This window comes from Phocoena sinus, chromosome X (assembly GCF_008692025.1).
Source record: "Phocoena sinus isolate mPhoSin1 chromosome X, mPhoSin1.pri, whole genome shotgun sequence".
NCBI classification, from domain to species: Eukaryota; Metazoa; Chordata; class Mammalia; order Artiodactyla; family Phocoenidae; genus Phocoena; species Phocoena sinus.
This window is the reverse complement of record NC_045784.1, coordinates 79,993,158-80,003,828: the sequence shown is the minus strand read 5'-3', so window position 1 is coordinate 80,003,828 and position 10,671 is coordinate 79,993,158. Positions and strand designations below refer to the sequence as shown.

Below are 10,671 nucleotides of genomic sequence, written 5' to 3'. Positions count from 1 at the left end.
GCATTGAGATGGAGATCTCTGGAAGAGTTCTCATCAATTAATATTATGAAGGGCTGGGAGGTCTCTGGTGGACCAATGCCCTGAACTCAGCTCTCCCACCTTAGAGACTTGGGCCTGACACCTGGCCAGAGCACCAAGACCCTGTCAGCCACATGGCTCAGTAGAAAAGGGAGAAAGAACAGAAAGAAAGAAAATAAATAAAATAGTTATTAAAATAAAAAATTTAAAAATTATTCGATTAAAAAATAAATGTAATAAAAAGAGAGCAACCAAACCACTAAACAAATCCGCCAATGATAACATGTGCTAAAAACTATACTAAGATAAACATAAAAATCAGAAACTAGTCAGTTGCATACAGCAAACCCAAATTCTACAGTGGTTCCCAAAGTGCACAGACTCAGTTTTGGCATGATTCGTTGTCTATTCAGGTGTTCCACAGATGCAGGGTACCTCAAGCTGATTGTGGGGATTTAATCCACTGCTCCTGAGGCTTCATGGAGAAATTTCCCTTTCTCTTCTTTGTTCACACAGCTCCTAGGGTTCAGCTTTGAGGGGATGGAGAGGTACGGAATGCTGGGCGAGCCTGTGGTGGCAGATGCTCCTATGATGTTGCAACAGCCTGAGGTGTGCTGTGTGTTCTCCCGGAGAAGTTGTCCCTGGATCGCAGTATGCTGGCAGTGGCAGGCTGCACAGGCTCTCAGGAGGGTAAGTGTGGATAGTGATCTGCGCTTGCACACAGGATTCTTCGTGGCTGCAGCAGCAGTGTTAGCATTTCACGCCTGTCTCTGGTGTTCGGGTTGATAACCATGACTCGTGCCTGTCTCTGAAGCTCGTTTTGGTGGTGCTCTGAATCTCCTCTCCTCACATGGGAGGAAGTGATCTCCATGTCTTACTCCTCTGTCATCTTGAAGGCACTCCTGTATTGATTTTTCAGTGCCTTTTTATGTTCAATAGAATATGCTTTTGCTGTATTTTATTTTTTCTGCTTGTCATTTGAATTATTAGCCATAAAACATAATTTTTAGTTCTTGGAGCGTGCCACACCCTACTAGGCAATGAAAATACAGCAATGAACAAACAAATTCTTGAAATCAAGAAACTTACATCCTAATGTGTGTGTATGTGTGTATGTGTGTGTGTGTGTGTGTGTGTGTGTGTGTATTAGGAAGCATAGTGATAGACCCTAACTGTGTCACTGAAGTAAATAAAATAGTAAGGAAAAGAGCAAAGTGATAGAGTGAAGAGTTTATTTAGTTAGGTCAGGCAGAGAAGTCATCTTTTAAGAGATATTTGAGTTAAGATGACATTTGAAGTGAATGATAAGAGGAGGAAAGTACAGGAGACTTGGAAATAGGAGATTTGCAAATGGATGAACTAGCAAATGGTAAGGCTTTGAAGAATAATTGCACAAGACATGGCCAAACAACAGATGGACCAATGTACCAGTAACATAATAGAAACATGACTGGTAGATGAGACAATTGAGGTTGAAAGGGATTGTGTCCTAAAGGATTTAAAAGGTCAAAAAGAATTAGATAAAATGTCTTTTCATAGATAAAAATAATCAAGAATTGGTAATTTTGTATAGTTTTACTTAATAGTTTTATTTTATTCTAATTGCAGTGGGAACCCACCCAACAGTATTAAGGACAAGAGTATGAGTTTATTCATGCTTTATCAACTTTTTGACTGTTATTTATCATTTTTTAAACATTTTTATTGAGATATAATTGATATATAACATTATGTATCATTTGGGTGATAAACATGTTGATTTGATACATTTGTATATTGCAATATAATTACCACAGTGATGTTAGCTAACACCTCTAACATGTCATGTAATTATCATTTTTTTGTGCTGAGAACAAGTAAGATATAGTCTCTTAGGAACTATGGAGTTTATAATACAGTATTGCCTATATCACTATGCTGTGCATTAGACTCCAGGGTTTATTTATCTAGTAGTTCCAAGTTTGTACCCTTAAACAACAGATCCCCAATTCCTCCACCCCCAGCCTCTGGTAACAAGTATTGTACTCTGTTTTTACAAGTTCAGCTTAAGTTTCCACATATAAGTGAGACCATATAGTATTTGTCTTTCTCTGTCTGACTTGTCTCACATAGCATCTTTAGAGTCAAAGTGAGTACCTGGTAAGCAGCATACAATGTGCTATTGCTTTAAAAAATAAATCCAGCCAGCCATTCTGTGGCTTTTGATTGTTAAATTATACCCATTTACACTAAGAGAAATTATTGATATGTAAGGACTTACCAATGCCATCAATTGCTTTCTGGATGTTTTGTATCCATTGTTTCTTTTTCCTTCTGTTTCTGCCCACCTCTGTAAAATGGTGATTTTCATATTAGTATGCTCTGTTTCCCTTTTCTTTATCATTTGTTCATTTACTCTAAGATTTTGCTTTGTAGTTACCATGAGGCTTACATAAAATATTTCATAGAGAAAACAGTCAATTTCAAGGTGATAGCAACTTAATCTTGATCACTTACACAAACTTCGTTCTTTTACTCCCTGTCTTTTATTTTTGACGTCACAATTTATCTCCTTTTATATTGTATATTTGTTAACAAATTATAGTAGCTATAATTATTTTTAATAGTCTTCTCCTTTAACTTTTATATTATAGTTAAGTGGTTAACACACAATCCTATTAAAAGTTGCAGTTTTCTAAGTGTGACTGTATATTTAACTTTACCAATGTTTTATATACTTTCAAGTGTTTTCATGTCACTGAGTAGTGTCATTTCGTTTAAGCTTATAGAAATCCTTTTAACATTTCTTCAAAGGCAGGTCTTGTAGTAATAAATGCTGTCAGATTTTTGGCAAGAAAAGTCTTCATTTTTCCTTCAGATCTGAAGGATAATTTTACTAGATAGAATATTCTTGGTTTTCAAATTTTCCATTCAACACTTTAAATATGTTATTACACTCTTCCCTGGCCTGTAGGGTTTCTGCTGAGAAATCTGCTGATTGCCTAATGGAGGTTTCTTTTTAAACAGTTACAATTTCCCCCCACTTGGCTCCTTTTAGGATTCTCTATCTTTGATTTTTCACAGTTTTGTCTAATGTGTCTTGGAGAACGTACTATTGCACTGAGATAATAGAATTATCTATTGACTTTGTCAACTTGGACTTTCAAGTCTCACTCTGGGTTTGGGAAGTTCTCAGCTATTATTTCTTTAAATAAAGTTTCTGCCCCTTTCTCCCTCTCTTCTCCTTTTGGGATCCTGATTATTCTAATTATTGTCTCTTGATGGAATCACATAAATCACTTAGGCTTTTATTGTTGTTCTTTCCCCATTCATTTTGGTTGTTGCTCAACTTTGACTGGGTTGTTTCAAAATTCCTGTCCTTTAGCTCACTTCCATTCTTTCAATTCTTTCTTCCATTTGCTTTACTCTGATACAGATACTCTCTATTACATTTCTCATTTAATTCATTGAATTCTTCAGCTCCACAATTTCTGTTTGGTTCTTATTACATTTTCTATGTCTTCAGTAAATATTTTGTTTATGTATTTTTTTTCCTGATTTCATTGAATTGTATTTCTTAGTTTTCTTGTAGCTCACTGGGTTTCTTCAAAACAGCTATTTTGAATTCTTTATAAGCTAAATTGCAAAAATGTGCCATTGAGATCAGTTTTTGGAGATTTATTGTTATCTTTCGGTGATGATATGTGTCCTTTATTTTCTTGTTCCTGAGAAACCTCTCTTATTTCCCAGAAGGTGGTGTTATAGCTCAAGTTTGTGGTTTCTCCCTTGCCCACAATCCTGGTCTGTTTTTCTGATAGCACTTTTTACCAGACTTGCTTTCACCATTGCACTTGGGAGCATGTGGCCAGAGTGGGAAGAGGTGTGAGTTTAGCATTTGTAGTATTAGGGATGCCTGCAAACCTGTTGAGGAGATCTTCAGGACAGGTACTCCCAGAGTCTCCTGGGTGGACCTCCTGTTAAAGTCCTGAGCACAGTCAGCAGGAACTATGCCAATTTAATGCACTTTGATATTCATTGACTTTTTCCCAATCTTCTTCCTCCTCCCAACCATGGAGCTTCTGCCTTAGTACTCTGAGTTCTGCTGGAAAGAAATGTGTTTCTCAGGCAGCATCCTGCACTAGTGGGATAGCTGAGCAATGTGTGCTCTCCTTTCTTCTCACAGAAGAGGTTAAAGTTGCCAGATATTTCAGCCCTGTGCAGTGTTGCCTTGGGGGAGGGTGACACTGGGAAAATTCCTGATACCATCTCCACTGTGACCAAACAGGATTTTTTTTTGTTTTTTGCTCCAGTGACATGTTGGAATTTCCACCCCAGGAAGCCTGGACTTTTGCAAAATCTCTCTCGTCTGTGGGTATCTGACCAGGTCAGCACTCTCCATGGTTTGTTTGTTTGTTTGTTTGTTTGTTTTTGACTGTGGTGAGAGGGGTTGAGGCAGGTTTGCTGGCTCTTCTAGTTCTGCAGCCCATACCGATATCTGTCTACCTCCTACCAGATGCACAGGTGGGTGAGACTCCTTCCATATCCCTTGGTATACTGTGCTGGATCCCACAACTTCCACAAAGGTGTTTTTGTCCATGGATGGATATTTAATTCATTGTTTAAAAAGGGAGACAAAAAGGAAGAATGTTTTATACCACAATGATGCTGACATCACCTCTTATTTGAATGTTTTGTAGAAAATAGGTCATAAGAAGCCAAGAGTAGGAGTGGTATAGCAATTCAATTCTTTTTACAGTATTGACATGCTGGCTTAAACTAAGAATGTAGAATGGAAATGATGAGAATAGGTCAGACTTAGATTAACAGGGATGTTCTTACTTTACATGTGTTATGTGAGAGAAAGTGAGAAGTCAAAGATGATGCCAAGTACTTGGCCTGAGAAATAGGAGAAAACCCTGGGGACATTTTCTGAGTTTCAGAATATTCCAAGAAGAGAAAATCTGGGGACAAAATCAAGAGTTCACTTGATATGTTACATTTGAAAGGACTATTAGACATTCAAGTGATGATATGAAGAAGGTTTATGCATATACACATTGCATTTCAGAGTTGGAGTAGTAGATTTGAGGATCATCAGTCTGTCAATGATATTCAATGTTATGAGTGTAAATTACATCACATATGGAAAAATATAGACAAAGAAAGGAGTCCAAAAGAGCATCGGGTGATGGAAATGTTCTTAGCCTGGGTTGTTGTGATGGCTGTACAGCACTGTAAATTAACTAAAAATCATTAAATTGTATGCATAGACTATGTGAATTTTATAGTATATAAATTATTCTTCAAAAAGCTATTAAGAAAATAAGGAAACCCTGTAAATATGGTATTATTGAAGACTAGAGAATTAGATTTTTCCAAAAATAATTTGCAGTCAATAGTGCCAAAGATCAAAAAATGATGGCACTGGGTAAGGCAAAATGAGGTTTGAGATGACTCTGATAAGAATAATCAAAAGATATAATTCTCTTCTTTAACAAAATGGTGGCTGTTTCCTCACAGTCCCTATAATTTGAACCTTATCTTGGTACTCTCATAACAGTAGAATAGATGAACCTTGGACATTTTTATGAGTTCTATAAATATTAGGATTTCAATTTTTATTGATTTGAGTTTATAGATTAATTTGGAAAGGAATTATGTCTTTAAAATATTTATTTTTCCCACACAGTAATATGCAAAAAGGCAGATACAGGATGAATTTTCTGGCTACTGACCATGTAGCTGCAACACCTCTAAATAATTAAATATCAACTATGAATTACAAAGAAAATTTAACAGCACCTAAGTAGATACATTCAAAAAGATAATGATGTTACTGCTTTAAATTCAGAAGAGGATCTTGACACTCCAACCTCCAAAGATAAATTCACTGAACTTCTAGAGAAAACAAGTTGGTTGGAAAATGCTCAGGAGCCTGCTGCATCCTCAAACAATAATAGTCAACTTATCATGACATCAGTCATCACTCAAGGTTTTATGTGCCTCTGGAGGAGAAACACTATGTGAATCTGTTTGAGGAAGGTACACAAGCAAAATTCTATCTAGACTTCATGCAAAGAACTGGTGCCAACCTAGAAATAACTTTTGTCAAAAACCAATGCCTCTACATTATAGTCTCTGGTAAGCCAGAATCTGTCACGAAAGCTCAGAAGGAGTTTTTTCCATGTTTTAAGAAACAAGTTTTAACTACAGTTTCCATTCCCAAAGAACATCTTTGCTTTGCTAGTCTTGCTAGGCAAGACTGGTGAAAAACTGCAAGACCTAGAACAAAAAGCTGCAACCAACATTCAGACCTTATGCCCAGTTAACCACAGCACCTGGATCAATACTATTGGCACCAAAGAGATCATGAAAAAGGCTCCACATGAAGTCTTACTTATGTCTACTGAACAAGACAAGTGTGCTGAAGAAAGGTTAGATGTGGGAAAAGCATTTCATCCTTTCATTGCTGGACCATCCAATAAAACTTTTGACAGAATCTACAGGAAATGGAGGACCACATCCACATCTCACCATCTAGTGCCAATCAGATACAAATAAGCTTTCCTGGAAAAAAGCAACAACTAGATCAGGATCAGGCTTGTGTAAAGAAGATTTTTGACAATACTACAGAGAAAACCACATCCATAGATGTGGAGAGGAAGTTGCAGCACAACTGTGCATAGGTCCCCAAAATAATTCCATCCAGGAGATCCTGGAAAGAACTGGAGTTTCAATAGAGATCTCACCCTCACAGAGCATGTCAGATTCTGTGACATATCAATGTAAGCCTGAAAGTTTAAGGAAGACATTTACTGAAGCCTACTCAAATACCAAAGTTTACACTCTTTCCTCTATCTCTGTACCTTCCTGGCTTCACAGATGGTAAGAAAGGTTATAATATATCTACAATTACTTAGAACATGCCAAAAGTTCACATAAATTTTACTGGAGAAGATAAAATTACAATAGAAGGGCTGACAGAAGATGTTAATTATGCTAAAGAACAAATTGAGGTCATAGTAAAAGATCTAATTAACAGGATGGATTATGCAGAGACTAATGTTGACTATAAGTTTCACAAACTCCTGACAAGGAAGAAAGGTGTTATCATAAATGGGATTAAAGAAAGGAATAAAGTTTCTGTGCTAATCTCACCTGAAAATGCAAAGAATAACTAGATCAGCATTGAGAGGGAATCTCAGGGTGCCCAACAGGCCAAGAAAGAACTTCTTGAACTTGCTTCTCATTTAGAAAATGAGCACAAGGACTTAATCATTGAGCAAAGATTTCACCACACAATCATTGGGCAGAAAGGTGAATGGATACATGACATCCGTAAGAAGTTTCCAGAGGTTCTAATTACTTTTCCTGACCCAGCACAAAAAAAAGTGACATTGTCCAAATTAGAGGACCAAGAAATGAATTAGAAAAATGCACATAATATTTGGAGAATGTGGTGACAGACATTGTAGAAAGTACCTATTCCATAACTATTCTCATCTTCAAAAGGCTTCACAAAAATATCATTGGAAAAGGAGATGCAAACATCAAAGAAATCTGTGCAGCAAGCAACACCAAAATTAATCTTTCATTAGCAAATAGCGACTCAGAAAATATTGTAATCAGTGGAAAGCCAGCAAACTGTGAAGTGGCTCGTGATTTGATTCTTTCAATTCAGAAAGATATAGCCAATATTTCAGAACTAGAAATTTCTATTCCTTCCAATCTACACAAATCCTTTATTGACTCTAAAGACGGTTTGATTGGTGCAGTCACGGGAGAATGTGGAAGTATCCATATCCACTTTCCAAAAAACAACTCAGGACTTCAAAGAGTCATTATTAGGGGACCTGACCAAAATGTGGAGGTGGCCAAGAAAAATCTGCTGCAACTAGTAGAAGAGCAAACCAAGAGTTATTCTGTGGTCCTCCATGTCAAGCCAGAGTATCATAAATTCCTCATGAGTAAAAATGGAGGCAATGTTCCCAAAGTCTGTGAAGAGACTAGAGCATGTATCATTTTCCCTATCCCTGAGGACAAGGATCAAGACTTGTTAACTATTATAGGGACAGAGAAGTCTGTCAAAGATGCACAAAAGAAACTAGAGGGTTTAATTACAAATTTAGATAATGTGGTAGAGGACAACATACTGATAAATCCCATGTATCACCAGCACTTTTTTATGCAAAGGGGCCAGGTATTACAGGAGATGACTGAGGAGTATGGTGATGTGATTATTAACTTTTCATGTTCAGGAAAACAGAGTAACAAAGTCACAATCAAAGGAGCAAAGCCTTGTGTAGAAGCAGTCAATAAACATATTCAAGAGATTAATAGGGATTTGGACAATGAAGTAGCAACAGAATGTGTTATTCCCCAGAAGCTCCCTCAGTTTTTCATGGGACCAATGTGTTCTCGGATCAGACAAGTCACTAGAGATTATAGCGTTCAAATCAAATTCCCAGAGAGAGAGGAGATTTCACTTACCAATAAACAGCCAGCTGTTCTAGAAAATAAGGAAAGGGAAAAGAGCACTACAGGAGCTGCTTCTATTTCCCCAACAAAATGTGACACCATATTTATCTCAGGCCAAAAGGAAAAGTGTGAAGCAGCCATGGAAGCCCTTAAGGCTTTAATTCCTGTCACTGCTGAAGTAGATGCGCCCTTTGATCTACATCATTACATCATTGGTCAGAAAGGAAGTAGGATACACAAGATAATGGATGAGTTTGAAGTTAATATACAGGTATCAGCACTTGAATTAGAGTCTGATATCATTTCCATCACTGGCCTTACTGAAAATGTAGAGCAAGCCAAGGCTAGATTACAAGAACAAGTCAAGGCTTTACAAACTGAAATAGATGATCGATCATTAAGAAATTTCAGACTCAAGTTCACAGTAGACCCCAAATAGTACCCCAAGATCATTGGTCGTAAGGGCTTAGTTATTGCTCAAATTGGTTTAGAGCATAAAGTTACTATACATTTTCCAAGTAAAGGGAGCAATGAGATACAAGACGAAATCACAAACATTGGATATAAAAATAACACCATAGCCACTCGGGATACAATAATGGAAATGGTGCAAAAGTTTGAAAAAACAGTTACTAAGCAAATTTCACTAAACTATCGTGTTCATGGCCACATTATTGGATCCCGTGGAAAAACCATTCATAAAATCATGTATCAATTTCAGGTTGACATCTCTTTCCCTCCTAGAGGAGTCCAAGATGCAAACATCGTCACTGTGACTGGACTCCCTAATAAAGTCACAAAAGCAATTAATCACATCCTCAGTCTTGAGGAATATTTTCTAGCTGTTGTTCCAAAGCATGAGTTACAGAAAGAGCATATGAAGAAGGTCACTCTGTGTGATTTAGTCTATATTCCATCTAAGAGTTTTGCAGAAAAAGATGTTCCCTGTACTGCAAACACCATTCAAAAGATCCCTGACATGAACAGCTCTGAATATTTTCCAAGCTTGGATCCTCAAGTGGACCCTAAGACTCACCCTTGGAGATGCAAATAATGACCAAAACCCAGAAATTTTTTCCAGCAAGCTTACTGAAAGATGTCAAAAATTATCTCTAAAGAGACCCAGCTTCTGGATCATTTGTACATTTCTTATACTTTGACTCCAATACATCTCTCCTAAAATCCTCCAAAATACGTTATAGTGAAAGTGAAGTGCTCAATTCTGTATGAGTCCAGTAATTACCAATGTAGTATCTAATTTCCACTCAGGACCTGCCTTTGAAATTTCATTTATGGGACAAACTTTCCATTGTTTTAAAGTTTTAAGAGTATTTCATTAAAATATTAAACAAATACCACATGCTTCCTGAATTTCATGATCTGCTTAGCATGTCATTGTTCACTTAACTTTCATTATGAGAACTCAATAATGTGGCAAGGAGATTACATCTGTGTCATCGTCCCAAGGCATAAAGTTTGACTTCACAAAAGCTAAAACTGATTGTTTTAGGTTTTAGCACTGATTAGTGGTAAAAAATAGCACTGATTATGCTATTTTTACCCTTTTTTCATGTATTCTTATTTGCCTTACTCCTGATCTTCTCTTTTGTAGAGTGCAAACAGATTCTTTGCCAACAACCAAAATGTTCATTTAATGTGGCTTATAGAATAGAAAGAAAAATAAACTTTGGATATCATGATTAGGTGCTCGCTGTGGTGTTGAAGTGATTGCATATCAAAATTAACATAGCAGTGATGTTAGAAGGGATATGAAAGGCCAAGGCATGTAAAAAATATTATCAGGTTACTTAGAATTGCTTTGGTTTTTCAGATGATGTTTCTAATTGCAATTTGGTAAATTAAGATTTCCATGATTTTTTTGTTCATTCCCCGGACATACTTTACAAAAGGCTTCCTTGGGGAAAAATGTCAAACCCAAGCAGAGACTGTATTTTCATCTATTTTCCAGTGATCTATTAAGTCTGGTAAAACCTTAGGGTGATGGTAACAGTGTTATTTTAGTGAATTCTGTGGGTCACCAATAAGATCCTCCCTGTAGGATAGAAGCACTTACTACTCATTCAGATGCTGCTGTAAACAGCTGATGTCTAGTGTTTACATCTACTCACCACCAGCATTTTCCTCATCTGAAGTGAGCCACCTTGCCCAAGGCATGTCTCCTTCCCAGGGGTAGCA

At 36.9% G+C, this 10,671-nt stretch overlaps 1 pseudogene; it reads left to right on the top strand.

The window, feature by feature from the left end:
• The first annotated feature begins 573 nt into the window (after nucleotides 1-573).
• LOC116747131 lies at nucleotides 574-9,529 on the top strand (annotated as a pseudogene).
• Nucleotides 9,530-10,671: the final 1,142 nt, after the last annotated feature.